This window comes from Amblyomma maculatum, chromosome 3 (genome assembly GCF_055883805.1).
Source record: "Amblyomma maculatum isolate TAMU_Amacu chromosome 3, ASM5588380v1, whole genome shotgun sequence".
NCBI classification, from domain to species: domain Eukaryota; kingdom Metazoa; phylum Arthropoda; class Arachnida; order Ixodida; family Ixodidae; genus Amblyomma; species Amblyomma maculatum.
In genome coordinates, this window is record NC_139346.1 from 64,718,446 (window position 1) to 64,735,669 (window position 17,224).

The window sequence follows — 17,224 nt, forward strand, 5'->3', positions numbered from 1 at the left end:
CTGGGAGGAGATTGGAAAGATATTCAGACTATCCGGTTAGTACCATGAACTTTTGAGAAATGGGTATTTCACGCAGGTGCAACATTTTATATTGACACCGTCTATTCGTCGTCGGCGTTCTCCTGGAAACACGAGAGCGCGGCATGCGCACCGGCTCGCCTGAGCTCTCCTACTCCCAACTCGTTCCGAACGAGAACAGAACGAGAAGGCGACTGTCGCAAGTGTGAACATCGGTAGTGGCGAGCTCCTCTCCTCTGGTCGCGCGACTGGTAGTCGCGCGTCCTCATCTCGTCGCAAGTGTGAATAGACCTTGAATAGACCTTGAACGGGCCTTATGCCTGATCTTCCGCGGAAGTGTCAGCGCTAACGCTACAGCGAGGTGCGCGTTCGCACTCCCCATGTTCTTTCTGCTGCGCTGTGGGTGTGATAAAACCGAATGGTGCTTTTCTCTGTAGCGCGCCCTGGCGGGCGTTATTCGAAACTAAGTTTACTCCGCGGAAAAGGAATGACAAACGGCGAGGGCATTTTGCACCATTGGATAATTCGCGGAAGTCTCTGTCATTGCTCATCTTGGTTTCCAACAAAATGTATTATTCCAGGACTATTCATTGGTGAATCCTTACCATTATTTGTGGACACAGAGAGAGCCATGTGCTCCCTCGTGCACATTAACGCTTACTTGGCGCTGACCTGCCGCGACCAATTTACGTCCAGTCGTTATGATCAAAAGGGAGCCTAACATCTGCCAAAAAAGTGGCACATTTCAGGCGAACAGCAGGCGGCCATGAAAACAGTAGAAGTTCTTAAGAAAGTAAAAATGGCGCCATTCCCGGTTTGCAAATAAGGGAGTTGGGTGAAGGGAAAGCCACTTAGAATTCTGAAGTGTGTATTCCGGGAACATGAACACTATTACCAGTAAGAGGAGAGAGAGAGTATTTCCGGAATGTGGGCACCATTATCTGTAATAGGGGAGGGGGATTTCTGGGAACATGGACACCATTACCAGTAATAAAGGAAGGGGAGGTGTGTGGGCATGCCTAGAATGACAGCCCCCTATTCCAGCTTGCCTTTTCAGCACAGCACTTCGCAGCGTGCATTATGGGGCTTTAGAATAGAGGGACCGAACCGGTTAGGGGGGATCAGGTAGCAGCGGGACGAGAATACGCACGCGCGGAATGCTGGGATGAATGAGCGAGGCAAGTGCCCATGGCCAAGAGGAAAGAACTCCCCCTTGCCCTTTCAGCTCAGCACTTCGCGGGTGCGCATTAAGCTGGGACTCCAAAGCACTTTCCACGCGATGCCAACGCCGGCGCGTCACTGCAGGCGTCGCAAAAAAGGAATGCACCTGCATGTTCCTGGTGCTGGCTCGCTCACCCTCTTGTGTGGACTGGGAAAATTTGAAAACCGTGAAGAGCAGGGGAGAGCTGACAGGTCCCCAGTTTGTGAAGAAAAGAAGCAGGGAGCTAAATGGACTTCACGACTAAAGAGCCTCCATGCAAACGCCCTTTTTTTAGGGTGGTGCCAGCCTTTGTAAGGGTCTATGCCGCCTCCCGCTAGATCGCCGCCTAAGAACCAGTCGCCATTTGGCTCTCACATCTCACAAGTCAGCTTCCCTGTGAGGCAGGGATTCATGCACAATAGCCACAGAACCTGACTCAGGGATAATAGTTAAATGCATCTACTACAGTCCACGCAGCTTCGGATGCAGTTCCCGTCGCACAGGGCATTGTGAGAGAACAGGTTTTCGGGCTTTCTTAACTCCGGAATAAAGGGGGGAGCACTGTTACCCTGGGGGCAAGGAAAGAAGACTTAGAATAGGGGGCAAAAATCAGGGTGGCTAACATATGTAGTCTCTCCATTTTGACACACATCTCACAAGTCAGCTTTCCTTTGAGGCAGGAATTCATGCACAATAGCGACAGAACCCGACTCAGGGATAATAGTTAAATGCAGTGTATGCATCTACTACAGTACAGTTCCCGTGGCACAGGCCATTGTGAGAGAACAGGTTTTCCGGCATTCTTAACTCGGGAATAAAGGGGGGAGCACTATCATCCTGGAGGCGAGGAAAGATTTAGAATAGGGGGCAAAAACCATTGTTGCTCACATATGCAGTCGCCATTTTGACTCTTGCATCTCACAAGTTAGCTTCCCTTTGAGGCAGGAATTCATGCACAATAGCGACAGAACCAGTCTCAGGGATAATAGTGAAATGCAGTGTATGCATCTACTACAGTCCATTCGGTCGCACATACCATTGTGAGAGAACAGGTTTTCGGGCATTCTTAACGCGGGAATAAAGGGGGAGCACTGTCACTCGGGGGGGGGGGGGGGGGATTTAGAATAAGGGACTAGAAAGGTTTAGAATTGAGGGGCTGACAATAGACTTTTAGTATAGCCTACACAGACACACGCAGAGGAATAGCACACGCCAAAACTATCGTGACGCGCACTGCGCATGCGTTATACGATACCCGGGACTGAGCTCTTTCGTACGATCGGCCAGCGTACACCGAAACTTGAGTTTATCGTGCCCAGCCCTTATGTACGATGTAGTACGATGGGAGATCAGTGTTGACAAGATGGCGGCGTCCAGGCCGCCCGCTTCAGAGTGAATTTGTCTTCGTTACCGCGTTTTAGGGCGCGCTGCCGCCAATAAATGGCACACGGGGTCTTCGCTTTGCCTCGTGTAGCATTCAGCTCAAATATTTAGTCAATAATTTACTTTGTTCTGTATTTTGAACGGCGGAAGCGCAGTCCCTAAGCCTGACAAGTAGCGTTGCTTTGTTGGCATGGCAACGCCATGAAGTGGATCGTCTTGGCTTGAATGCTTACACGTGTGTATCCGTGAAAATGCGCTTGGCAGTACGGGTCTGAAAGGAGGCCGGTGACGGCAATACAAGGTAAAAGTATTTAACATGGGAATACCAACGTTGGGGAGTACAACGAAGCTGCCGCAACACAGAAACTGGCTAAAATCCCGATGCGACTCGGCTAGTTTTGGCTTGAGAGTAAAAAAAAAAAAAAAGCCTGAATGTGTTTTTTAATTTTAAATCCAGATGTCGCAACCGTAGTTTGCATTCGCTCTTTCGTACGGCCAACTAAAAGCGCCGATGCAACACACGGAGTAGCGTCCCATAATTTGCTGGCGTTTATCGTACGAAAGCTTCCATACGCTATACTAAAAGTCTCTAATGCCTACGCCCGGAATTGCGGCCCGCTAAATTTAGCGGCCGCTGCCCGCACAGTGTGGCTGGCTCACCAAATCTGGCGGCCACTCGCGCCATTCTTTTTGAAGTTGGCACCACCCTAAAAAAGGGCCTTTGCATCGAGGCTCCCTGTTCAGGACCAGAAGAAAGCGGTAGGGGACAGCCCCTTCGTCACTCCCTTCCTATTGTTGCAAGCCCCTCGTTAGTCCAAAATGAAAGAGGGCCCCCTTGTTCTTTCAGCCCGGCGCTTCGCGCGTGCGCATTAGGAAGGTTTGGAATAGAGGGGCCCAACCGGTTAGGGGACTGTGTAAAAGCTGGGCAAGAATGCCCAAGTGCAAAATGCTGGGGTGAATGAGCTAGAGGTGCGGCAATTACTCTGAGCATACGCACTCGCGCTCCGCTATTAGAGAGTTTTAGAATAGGGGGCCTCAAGGAGCTTGGGGCGTCGAAATGCGCAGAACGTAAGGCACGCTTGGGGCAGCTCCTATTTTTCGAAAATAGCATTCGCCCCAAGCCGCCGTTATACCTCTGTCACACAGTCACTTTCGGTCCTCATTGAAGTCGATCTGCATTGAGGTTTTCAAGCAGGATTGAAGCGTCCCGTGCTACACGGGCGTTTTCAATGAGCATTGAGAAATTTTCCTCGTGTGCGCTTTAGAGCTCGCTGATTGACGAGGGTGTCAACGACCGCTTTCGAGTGTGCTTGAAATCTCAAGAGCGCTCGAGGAAGCAGCTGGAAGTCAAGCAGGATCGAGTTCGATTGCACTTGAATGTTGCCATGTGACAACCTTCAATGCAGTTCAATGCTGATCGAGTTCAGTGAGGATCGAAACGGTCCGTGTGACAGGGGTATTATTATACCACCGTTGGGTCGCTTGGGTTACGGCAAGATGGCGGCGTCCGGCCAAGCGGCGGCCGTGCGCCTCGGCTCACATTCGTCGTTACCGCTCCATGGTGTCACGCGTTCACGGCAAACGAAAGGCCAACGAAGCTTATGCTATGTCTCATGATGCCCGCACTACCAAATTTTAGCGATAAAATGCCCCATATTTTCTTATTGCTTCTGGATTTACCGAGCTGCTAGGCTTAGCGAGTTCGCCTCGTTTGGTTGCCATGGGGATCAGATGTCGGAAAGCGCGGAAGATTCAAATGAGGTTTCTCGGCTCATCCTGGATGGACTATTCGCCGATTTCGCCTTGTATGACGAAAACGGTTTGTATAACTGGTAGTAATAGTTTTGTACAATAATAGCTCTTTTTGAGAAAGAAAGTAACGTTGTTGGCTTTTACATATTTAAATGCGTTTTCATGGTTTACCGTCGGGGTGCTGCCATCTACGAAAGCACCCCCGGCTCCGCTGCGTCGAGAGAACCTCTATTCTAAAACTCGTCTCGGCTAGCACGTTGCGCCGCGCCACGCCATTTTCTTGGGGGTCCCAAGCCTTGGGTCCCCCTATTCTAAATCTCCCTATTACCCTGTCCCGCCACCGACGGGGTCCCTTTGTAAATCTCGTGACCGCATGGCGCAGCGGTGGAAATACACTTGTTGAATTCCATTGGCAGATTGCGAGTGCTTGGCCGGATCACAAACGGAGCGCACCACTCCGGCTTAAATCCTTTGCTCCATATTTGCCATTGAAATGCGTTCGCTCCCATGGGAGCATACGCAAGCCCAGCGGTTCTCGTGGCTCCGCCCACTTCAATGGCTGCCGTCCCCTTCGCTCTGTTGCGAGTATGTTTTTGCAGCTGTTGCAAAACAATCGTATCTAATGGCGCGAATCTTTACGTTCCTGATAAAGCATAATCACATCTTGGATCGAAGCTAACATGCGTCTTTGAAGCGGTAGAGGTGCCGTTTCGAAAGCTGCATGCCTACGCCGAGCGCACAGCGCCGGCATCTCAAGCAAAGGAAACCCTACCTGCAGTAATTCAGAGGTTCGCACGCTGTAATGCAAATAACGTAAAGAATGCTTAGAGACTTCCGTTGATTGGGATGCGGTACCATTTACGAGATCTCAATCCGAAAAAAATATGCTTCGAATGTCGATGTTGTCATAGCTGGCTGCAGGATTTCATCGTCTTGCCGCCGAAGTGTGCAAGAACACTGAGAATCAGGTATAAGCTCACGTGTGTCGCTCGCAAATAGTGGACATGTGAGAGAGATTAAGAATGAAAACGATCGATGTTGATAGCTAATGAATAAAAATTATAAATAGACGTCGATATAGTTAATAATTAATAACGATGATTAATAATGACTTAGCAGTTTGACATACTGCAGCTGATTGGAAATGGAGTAAAAATACTTTGTGATGGGTGGTAATGACTACATTGAGTAGGTATGACTCATCATGACTACGAAACAACAAATATGAGAAACGACCACTTGAAATGATCGGAACTGATTGAAATGAGTAAAATGACAAGGCATGACCCATAATCACTGCTAATGACAACTAAACGACCAATATAACAAACGATGACTAACAGTAATGAGCGCACTAGGCGTGACGATAACGAAACGACCAATACGTGAAACGAAGACCTAACGACCTCAGCTGACTGCAAACGAGTAACAACGGTTAGCGATGAGTGATAATGGCTAATGACAGTTATTTTGATTGCGTCAATAAAGATGTTAAGAAGCAAGCACGAGTGAGCTTGCGTCAAATGCGACGATGCGACGATGTACAGTTAGTTGGCATCGGCATCGTCATAGAGAATCACTTAATGTGATCATTTACAGTGGTAATTGAGGAAGACAAAAAAGTGCGACTGATTACAATGCCATGAAAATCACAGCAGAATAGCAAGGTGTCTGATTAATCGATAGAGGTCTGTTCGGCAGGACGGAATGATCTGCATGCAGACCGTCGCTCAGCCTTTCATACAAGCTTACCGTTCACAGTCCACGAATTCTACGGTTTCTAAAGTTGTTGTGTGTTGTGTGTTGTGTTTTATGGCGCATAAACATCTAAGGCTAGGTTTCTAAAGTGGCTGCGCAGGCAAATAATGCCCATGCTGCTTTCAAAATGTTCTCTGCATTTGATTTGAATAACGCCTCGTGCTATCCTCGAGCGTTTGAAAGCTTGATTGCCGCGCCGGTCATGGTTGCCAGCACGCGATGTGAACTTCGTAGTACTCTGAAACTTATTGAGTGATTCTAGGTGGTGGGGACGTTTAGCGCCTCCCAAAAGGATTTACTGAAACAATTTCAGACGCAGAGGAAGAGCAGCTGCCGCTGCACTTCCCGGCGTAGAGGGAAGCGTAAGAAAAGTTGACAGGTGGTTTGGCTGCACCAATCACCGCAGTATTATTGTGCGAAAGTCCATTCGAAATCTGTGTGGAGGTTTTGATAAGACTCTGGACCTGCGGGGATAGTGAAGGGGAGAAGGGCGGGCATACAAACGTCAGTCATGGGCTCTTAACCTGCGGGGTGATGGGGAGAGGAGCCAGTTGTGCATGCATACGTTAGATGATTTTACCAGGCTCTGAGCCAGTGTTGTGCGCATTGTAGAAAATAAGTAACCGATTACAGCTACTTCATTTGAATGGTGTTTAGTTACAAGCAACTGACTTGCTATCCATTCACTGTTATTGGAGGCTTTTAGCATACCGGCGACTACGTAAAAGTGCGCCTCATTTGCCACCGGGCATGCGCAGAGGGGGGGGGGGGGGTGGACTTTACATTAGCCCGTCACTGGTATCTTGAATATCTATTGTCAAGTCAACACCTTTTATAATTATCAAGCTTGTCGAGCTTGGTCGAGAATATGGAGAGAGCCTCTAAGATTGTTTTGGGCATCGCGCGGGCGAGTGCTCATTACCGCTGCACGTGATGTGTTTTTGCGGACGTCGGACCAGTGGCTGAAGCGTAGGGTGCACTGCAGGCAGGGGATATGGCCCGGATCCCGGTCTACATAAGCTCAATGTTAGGGATGACCGATTCACACGAAGCACCGCCGGTCCGCGGGCTGCGCGTCACGTGTTCACTTGTCACTGATAACTGTTCTGCGATCCGATGCCGTCAAGCGGACTCTGTGGACCGAGAAAGGAAGGACGCACAGGACGACGGGAAGCAGAAAGAGCTTTTGTCCGCGCGCACCTCAGGCTTATCTACTCTCTCGTTCCAACTTTCCTCTCGCACGCCTATCCCGAACAGTTGTCTCAGAAGCTGTTTGCATCACTGCGAAAAGCCGTCAGTGCTCCTACGCGCCTCTCGCGCCCCGAAATGGTAGGGGTGACCATGGGAGCGCAATTATCTATTTTAGTGCTCCCAGGGGACCTGCAAGCAAGGGCACAATTGCCTGTTATTATAGTGCATGATGATGAGTGAGGCAGGGCGCCACTGCCTTTCTCAGTGCTGCAAACAGCTTCTGAGACAAGATTGTAACTACAGGGAACCTGTGAGAAGGCCGGTTTCCTTCTATTGTCCCACGACTGCAGTCCCAGGCTGCGCGCATGCAGTGAGGGTGTCCATTTCTGGGAAGAATGGGCTGATGACACACCTAGCGCGAACAGCTTCGCGGTCCGCCGCTAAAACTCGCTGAAGAAAAGGCGTACCGGCCCGCGGGGCGACAGCGTGCCTCTATCATAGTAGTGACGTGTGAACACGGAATACGCGGACCGACGAGATGACGGACTGACGAAGCTGCGGCCGCTGGAAGCCCGGATCCTCTGTGCATAGCCAAATGAATAGTGAACAAATTGCGATGAGGTGACGGGCTCTGGAATTAGTGTTCTTGAGGTCGGCTGCTCCCGTTCATGCGGTCTCATGCACGACTTCGTTGCCGGAATCGGGTGGGCAGGCTTTTGTGGGTATCTTGTGGGTGGTGTTTTTGTGGTCAGAGCCTCACGTGCAGTCATCATCTGAACCATAATTTCGTTGCACCGTCACCTCGAACTCGGGTCATATAAGCGGTCACAAGACAGAGATGCGTGATGGCTGCTGGGCAACGGGGATCCAAAGCTGCCTATAGCCGTGTTTAATGAATGCGACAGCTATCGCATCGCACTCAGTTCCTAGCACATCTCATTAATGCGCCAGGCAGGGTTGTATTGAAAAGAGTATGTAGACTTGCTCCGTGCATGTGGTCGCATCGCATTAAGGGACTATGACACCAAATTTTTGTGGTATTTTCTTGTTAATGAAGCGTAAGTCATTCTTTTATATCGATCCACACGCAGTTTTCGCTTACGACCACCAAAGCATTTTTAATTGAATTTTCTTTTCTCAACAGTTTCGGTTTCGATATCCGAGAGGGGGCTGTTACGTCAGAATAATGTCGATGCGTGGCATGAAAAGAACAAGTATAATCGCTCAATCTTCACTTGTAATGATTCCTGTTCTTGAGGCAGGCTGGCTTTATCATTATAGTGAATTCAAATGACACAGCAGCGATTATATCGCTGTATCTTCATCCCTTGCGTGACCCAGACTTGACTGTTACATCACAGCCATCGCTCGGCTTTTGAAACCGAAACAAGTGAGAAACGAAATTTGATTATAAATTATTCACCAGTCGCAGGCGAATGTGACGTGTTGATCCGTATACAGTAATGTCCTAGGCGTCATTACAAATGATAAAACACTAACCCAAAAATTAGTTGTTTGTAGCTTAAGCAGTTTAAGGACAAGATTGTGGCTTCCGGCGGCCGCGCGCCTCACCACCAATTCGCCGTTGCCGCTCCACTGTGTCTCGCGTTCGCTGCAAACGAATGGTGAAATAAGCTTTTGATTTGTCTGAAGATGCCCGCACTACACAATTCTGGCGACAAAACGCTTCAAATTTTAAGGCAGCTTCTGGAATAGGACACATGATAGGCTTAGTAAGCGTTGTTGGGCGCCATGAACCAACACCTCCTAAACTTGTTCCAGGCCTGCGCGTCACGTGCCTCGACGTCAGCTACGTCACCACTGCCCGTCCCAGGCGACGCGCCGCTTCCAACTCTCCCCTGCTTGTTGGCGCTTGCTGCGTAGCCGCGCTCAGGCTTTCCATGAAGCTACGCGTGGTTGGTGCGCAAGTGACGTGTAGATGTAGCACATTATCGTTGAGATGTAGGAAGAGTTAAAAAAAATAGAAAAGAATGAGAACGTTTGACAAATAGCATGTCGTGACGTTCGCTCCAGTTAAATAAATGCAAAATGCTTAAAAGCTTTACAAATGGGGACAAAATTTATTTGCGGCACAAATGATGAAGCACAATAAACAGCCAACAATTGCTTTCATTATCACTTTTTGGTGACAGTCTTTAATTTGCGTGCTTTTGCATCAGCTTTTGCAGCAGCAGTGGCAGTATCGTTCCTGTATTTACAATAATTGTTCAGGATTATATTTGTAGCACATTTTGCTGCCATGTTAATTACAAGTTCTGGCTCATGGCCGTTTTCACATGTGCACAGTTCTTCGAACTCTGGCAGGCTTTTAATCACAAGGTGCTTCACAATGTCCCTGTGATTAGACATCTGCAAGAAGTTCGTGGCATTTTCGGGCTGCAGCAATTTTTTTACAACAACTTCGGCGTGCATAACGATGGTAACAACACACGCACTGGGAAATTTTAAGCCCCCTCGACTGAGGTTCGCTGTTAGTGAGTACATATCCGTGTCTCTCTCGTCATCTCTCTCAACAACAAGCTTTTCCTTGCAGGTGTCGCACTTCAAAACTTTCAAGACAGAGTGCGCGCAAAAGCCTGCAACATAGCCAAACACAGCAACACGTGAACTCAACTTGTCTAAGTCTTCAGACTCTACGTTAATGTCGAAAGACGCTTTATGTGGGGCACTTTGTGAAGAAGCAGTGTCTAGCAGATCATCATCGCTTAATGCCGGAAGGGTGCTCTGCAGTCGCAGCCTGCCTTCACATTCATAAAGTTGTCGGATGCTAATGTGATAGTGGCCTCCTGCCATTTGCCTGTACTGACCGAACCTGTGTTCGAGACCATCTGTCTGCACCTTTCCGAGAAGTACGTACTTGTAACCAAGTTCAACAGTACAGTACTTTGTGAACTCCAGCAAAGCGTAGGCTGAATGCCTCCAAGCAGTAAGAGTTTCTCTTGTGAGTGTACCATTGTCATGCTTATAAAACTCCCACACGTCCAACCAAGTCACTAAGGCACCCAAGAAGGTCAGCTTAGGGTCATCTGTCCTTGATGAAGCTGGCTGCTCGTAAACATCTCGATGGTGATACCCTTTGTGCGGTGTTTTAACATTTACAATTTTCCACCATCTAACGATTACTCTAACAAAATTTGCAGTCTGCTTAGCATGTTGAAATGCTGGCAAGTCACTGTGGGCATCTAATGCTTCAGCCACAAATTCATTAAATACCTGTAAAGCGAGCTTGACATTCTGTCTCTCTAAGTTGCTGGGGTTCAGTGCTTTTGAGGAGAGGTGGTAGCTGTATTTTAGGAGCTGCGAAGCTTCAAGCTTATGAAGCTCACGTAGTTCCTTGAAAGAAGCCCACTGTATGGCATCATGATGCACTGTGTTATTTGAAAGGTCAAACAGTGGGAAATAAAGGTTAGTTCCAGGATTTTTTTTATTTAACCAGTTGTTTCTAATGCACTTGAGCAAATGCACGGCATCTACAACATAAAATAAAGGCCGTGGTGCGTCAGCCGGATTCGGATAAGCTATTTTCAGCTTGGGGGGACTTGAAAACATACTAAGGGCTTTCCTGTTGATCGAATTGTTATCCGACACAACAGCTAGCACTCTGAATCCAAGTTTTTCAAGCCCGAGGATGACTTCCTTAAGCACTTTGTGCAGAGACTCGGCATTCAGCGTTCGCACAGGAAGAATGTGTACAACTTCTCGAAAAGAGCTGAGCATGCTTTGCAACATAAACACATGCGCGGATGTAGCGGCCACATTGGAGTTTGCCGCTGCTCCACTGATATTGCCACCTTTATAATCAAAAAATGGTTGGATATGGATTTCATCTACCATCAGAACAATATCTTTTTCATATTGCTTCAGTTGTTTGGATCTGTGGGCGATGTACTTCAGAAAATTACCATTCCCAGATTCATTTTGCGGTGACAACTGAAATGAAGAGCAGACATTTCTTATTGTACTCGGATGTGGCAAGACAAGGACACAAGATGACCTAAGGAACTTGTATGCGTGAGGGGATATGGTGTGCAAAATACAAGCAAGCACCATAATCTCTGATGAATATTGGATGCGTTCCTTTACAAGCAATGTCACCTGTTCTTTCAAAAATCTAATCATATCCCTTTTGCTGTCTGTGATGTGTTCCTCAATTTTTTCCAGAAGAGCACAAACAATATCTGGAAGGCCATCAGAAGGACACTCGTCGCTCTCAATGCATTGCATTCGATTCAATATTTCCAGGAGAACATTGACATCCATGACCTTATTTGGCACCAAGTAATTTCCAAAACGCTTCAAACTTTTGCCCAAGAAACACACGCTTAACTCCATATCAACGGAGATGGTCACGGATGACTGCAAAACAGGTGCACTCTCGTTCACTATGTTCAAAAACAGCGCACAGTTAGGGCGATGAATGACTGCCCACACATCAGGTACACACACTGTCTTCAATCGTTCTTTCAGTTCAGGAAGCGAGAAAAAACTACGCTTAATTTCTTCACTGTGGTAGGAAGCTGCGGATTCAGAAATCGCACGAGCAAGGTCTGATGCTTCTCGGCGTGTTCGTTTGCTATCTGGTGATATTCTGGAAGGGCAGGCGTCTTGCTTTGACAAGTAGGATGGGCATCCCGGAAAGAGAGCAGGCACTGATCCTTTTCGAAGCCGGGGTACTTTCAATGAAACCTCGAGCACTCGCCCGGTCCTGGGATCCGTGTACGAAGTTTTCCGTTCAAGACATGACTCCTCGAAGTGCAGTGCGCATACCTGCATGCAAACAAAAGCGAAGGCATACTGATAATATGCGACTGCTAGAGCGAAATACCTGCTATATACTGTTCTCGTTCGATAAAAGGAATAATCGAATTGCGCTTCAAACGTAGTCTAGAAGCACAGTGTAACAAACAAATCTCTTACCTTGTTATTCTCTGTAGGAATAAAATCCTTCCTCGGTATCGCCCGCAGCCACTTCGTGCGTTGCACTTCGTCCTTCGGGAAGGAAAACACTTGGGCTTTTTCCCCTGTTCGGTAATTGCTTGAACATGCCGGTACACAACACTTGTTCGGCATGTCAAAACCAGCATATGCCGCAAAACATGGGCGCACAGCAACCAAATAGGGCAACACACGCAGAACAGCAGCCCACTTGCACACGGCACAAAGTAAATATGGCGCGCGGCTGACTGGTGCGCCGGGACGCCGGGGATGCAGGGAGTAGGCCGGCAGGAAGTGACGTCACGTCGGAGCGCGCAGGCCTTGAAAGCTGTCTAGGAGGTGTTGCATGAACAGAGACCGCGGGATATTCAAATAGCTTCGGGTGGGATAAACAAAGGCAAAGTAGTATTTAATTTCGCTTCATACGTTGTTTTTGGTATCTATTAGAGCTTTTCTTTAATTCTAGTATGTATAAAATAAATAGTAAATAAATTTGAAAATTTACAACCTCGTGCCCGTGGCCGCCGCTATGAAGCGCTGCGTCGGAGCCGATCGCGGCGGCCACGCTCGTGCCACTAATGCTTTCGATATGTGACACCACGTGCCGCCACCACCGCGCTAGAGATTATGCGCTACATGTAAACGCTGTCGCATCGCATTACTGTCAGGCGCTACGAAATGCGATGAGATGCGCTTCTGTCGCCTTCATGTAAACACGGCTTATGCTGACCATCTGTCCTGCGGGCGAAAACTGATATTTCAGGCCCTCGAAGCAAGATAGTGCGCTTGAGGGGAAACGAGGTGTATCGATGGCTGGCTTTGGGTAGCTGTGAGTTTCTAGGCGCCAGTGTCAGAGGCGGGCATTCTTGGCACGGTTTTGCAGGGACTGAGACGCTGGTTTCTCCAAAGAGCTGCATGACGTCAGCAGCGCGGTCCAGGCTCGGTGTGGCGGTGGCTCGGAAGTCGTGCCTCGCGCTCACCGCGGCTCAGAGGGGCCATGCCTGCGTGCCGGCCTGACAGTGTGTGTGCAAGTGCAGAGGGGAAGCAGCTTGTACAGGAGCCGTCGGTAAGCCGAATGCGAATCTATCAAAATGTGGACGGGTCGGGGAGTGTGCGCACAAAGATGTGAACAGCACAAGTCACGTCTTGTGTTTTAGTATCGGCATTCTTGGTGTCATTAAAGGACTATAGACACCAAATTTTCGTACCATTGTTCTTGTTAATGATGTGCAAGTCATTACTATATATCAAACCGCAAGCGGTTTTTACTTACGACCGCTATATAATTTAAAACTGTTTTTTTTTTCCCCACTAGTTTCGGTTTCGCTCACACGTCACAATCATATCTTGATGCGCGGCATGAAAAAAAAAAAAAAAAACAGCGATATAATCGCCCTTTTTTTCATTTGTAATGATTCCTGTTCTTGAGGCAGGCTGGCTTTATCATTGTAGTGGATTCAAATGACACAGCAGCGATTATATCGCTGTATCTTCATCCCTCGCGTGACCTAGACTTGACTGTGACGTCACAACAATCGCTGGATGTTGAAACCGAAACAGGTGAGAAACGAATTTCGATTGTAAATTATTCAGCAGTCGTAGGCGAATGTGACGTGATGATCCGTGTAATGTCCTAGGCATCATTACAAGTGGTAAAACACGAGCCCATTAAGTGAGGTGTCCTATAAGTTTCGTCGCTAGAATGAGCGGTGTTGGTAATGAATGTTGGTAATATCCTTCGATCCACGGCTTGTGTCCGGGCTGGAGTCAGTTAACGGAACGTGAACACTCTCGGGGATCCAACGCGATAGGTATATTTGCTACCAACGAAGCGAAGAATTGTGGGATGGGCTTCAGAAGGGCAGGTTGGTAAATCATGTTGGCTGGGTTGAAAGCTAGCGCTAGTCCCGTCTTGTCCTCTTTATCCGTTCTTCCCGCGCTATGCTTCCCGTGTTAACATGCGACATGGGCGCGTGTACGCGCGAATTTTAAGTCACGAGACGTGGCCTTGTTCGCCGTCATGTATTTTCCCCTCGTCTCGCTCGCTGAATGGAAAACTAAAGAAATCTCATGGGTGCAGCCAATTGCGTTATTTGCACCAAGCTGGGCCATAAGCGTGAGATCTGTTAATAGTTGCGTCTCACTGCGCCGACATGCCCCGACTAGCCGCCAAGCGTTAGAAGTCGCACTAGATTTGGCGAGCATTACGATCCGCGTTGGCCACCTGCAGTCTGGCCGGTGGCCAATCTAATCTAGTTGTGGTGGGCACGAAGCTAATGCAACCAATAAAAACCACGCGAGTGCTTGTTGACGTCGATAGGCTGCCTTGGCCGGGTTCTATTGTCGGTGCCACCAGCTAGTTCGATGGAGACAGGTTTGACAGGTGCTTCAAAATAATGCTCTCCATTTGGGGGAGCATATCTGCTGGCAAAATTGTCGGTGTAATCGTTTGTAAGGCTTTGTTCAAAGCGGCAGAGCAGGTGCGCATTGTGTGCCTTATTTTATTCGTACAGTTATGTTTTAAGCGCGGCATGCTTGTATAATACACTACGTGTCGGGCGTCTTTACACAGATTTTTGAAGTTGCCACTATTTTTTTTCGGCCATTCGTGCAACGCGAGGTGTCATGCTGTGTTGTCAATAGACTCGCGTTCCCGCCGTCAGTTATGTAGCAGTTGCAATCAATTACGGCCTCTCGAGGACACATGTCAAGTTTGCTTCAGGCGTGTGTCGGGCGGGAGACGTGGAGAAGTTTAGATTTTGAATTCCAAAGCGCGCGACGGAGCCCTATATAACATTTACGGCTGCTGAACCGTGCGCGAAGTATAAGACCTTATATCCCCGATCATCACCCGTCAAAATGTCAAATCAAAACCGCCGAGTCATCGTGTGCCTCTACAAAGCGTAAATTATTGGCCGAAGACGCGATCGCAAGTTCTTTTGTTTACAACTTGCTTCGTTATCTGCTTTCGGTATTTGCACCGTTGCCTTTCGGTCGCTGTCTTTCTTTTTTTCGGTGTTCGCTCTTGGGAATAGCTAGCCTGATTGCTGTCGCAAGCAGTCTTCGATTTGAATTGGGCTTTTCAGGAGCTGTGGATTTCGCGGACAATAAAGGTTGATGACTCTTGCAACTCAAGTTACCGATATTCTAGTAGAAATTAAGAAGAAATGGACATGGGCAGGACATGTAGTGCGAAGAGAGGATAACCGATGGTCGCTGAGGGTAACAAACTGGATTCCAAGGGAAGGAAAGCGCAGCAGGGGGCGGCAGAAGGTTAGGTGGGCGGATGAGATTAAGAAGTTCGCAGGGGTCAAGTGGATGCAGCTAGCACAGAACCGGGTTAACTGGAGAAATATGGGAGAGGCCTTCGCCCTGCAGTGGGTATAATCAGGCTGATGATGATGATGATGATTCTTGCAAGCAAGACAAGATCTCGTGATTAAAGTAACCAAACCACGCTCAATGAAAAAAAAAAAACGCAAAAAAAAACGGACAATATCTTGCTTTCTCTAATTTTTATTTGGTCCCCAGATGAAAAATTTACCTCCTTGTTAACTTGATTTACAATCTTTTTTTTTTCTTATTGCGATAGCACGCTTTTCTGCATAAAATTGCTTATTTACAAATACAGCGGCAGCTCAGATTCCTGAAGGAAATTTAGTGAACGTCGGTAACCTGGTGACTGTGGCTCGATTTCCTTTGGTTCTCATTCTTACTTCCGGTATTTAATTTTTTTTTTTTGCGTTTAACAGGTCAAAAATTTGAACATCTGCTCTCAAATGCAGTTTTTTTTCTTATGACCTACTTTTAGTGCTCCAGAACTTAAGATTTTATTGCTACGAAAATTGCACCGAAACCTCCTTCAGCTGTTCCATCTCTGAAATTGTGTAAGGCAGCTTTTCTGCAAGGATTGCAGCCAGCGACTTTCCCCGAGGTACACCATCTTCGTGTTAGCGTACACTTATGGAAGAAGCGATTTATTTAGGTCACTGTTTGAATGTAGATAAATTTCAGTGGGCAACAACAACTAACAATGCGCCGGTGCGAACAACCTTTCTCGGATGCGTCCTTTCTGTCTCCCCTGCTTGACTCGGGCACCCAGCCTGTCCATTTCTTCCCCCAAGCCATCATCCTGCATGTCCATACCCAGAGCGCGTAGGATTCCTCCTTTTCCCATCCCTGCTACGATTTTCTCGGAAAAGTCGACAGTTCTGGTGGGCCCTTCGAATTTGGTTTGAGCGGCTTTATCGTGTCCGGGGCTGCGCTGGGACCAGCGCGGGCGTGCTGCGCTCTCTGTGCGCCTTGGGAAGTCCCGTGGTCATAAATTCCGACCAAGTGGACCTGGTCGGCGGAGGGTCGAAACTGTGGGGCAAATACCACTTTTCCTTCGGCGGACCGCGTTGCCAGCCAGCAGAGAAAAAAAAAGAAAAAAAAAAAGGAAGTGTTTATCAGCTTGCTTGACACTCGCATGCTTTCTCCGAAAAAAAAAAAAAAAGAAAAATGAGGGTGTGCTTTTAACTGTTTTATGTTCCTTGACTCTACGAACTCTCGATGTTCTCGTTAAGAGAAAACACGTATTGCTCGAAATTTGACATGTTTATGAGGGTTGCGAAAAGCGACCGTCGCCTTTACCCTCTCCCCGCACTGGAACTCGGGCGTGGCCCGAACTAAAGACCATCGCTTCTTGGAACCCGCGTCTGGGTCAACTGACCGCGGTGTTCGAAGCGCGGCAGACATCGGCCGATGGGAGTCTTCATAAAGTAGCGGAAGAGAACGACCGCTCAATCTTCCTTTTTTTGGTCACAATTGTCCAAATAAAAACCCGTTTACACATTCTTCACGGTGTCGGGGTTCCCACGGGACTCGGGCTCTGCTCTGAGAACCGGGCGCATCGCCGCTAGCTTTGTCCACAGCCGTGGCCGTGAAGTACATCACATAGCCAGCGGGCCAAGGTGTTTATTGGGA

At 48.1% G+C, this 17,224-nt stretch overlaps 1 protein-coding gene and 1 pseudogene across 1 annotated transcript in view; one reads left to right on the forward strand and one right to left on the reverse strand.

Annotated features, from left to right (window-relative positions):
• The window catches only part of LOC146194883 (uncharacterized), a 216,110-nt gene that overhangs the window by 93,300 nt on the left and 105,586 nt on the right, over window positions 1-17,224 (forward strand). The window lies entirely within an intron of this gene.
• On the reverse strand, window positions 11,102-12,431 carry LOC146194885 (uncharacterized; annotated as a pseudogene).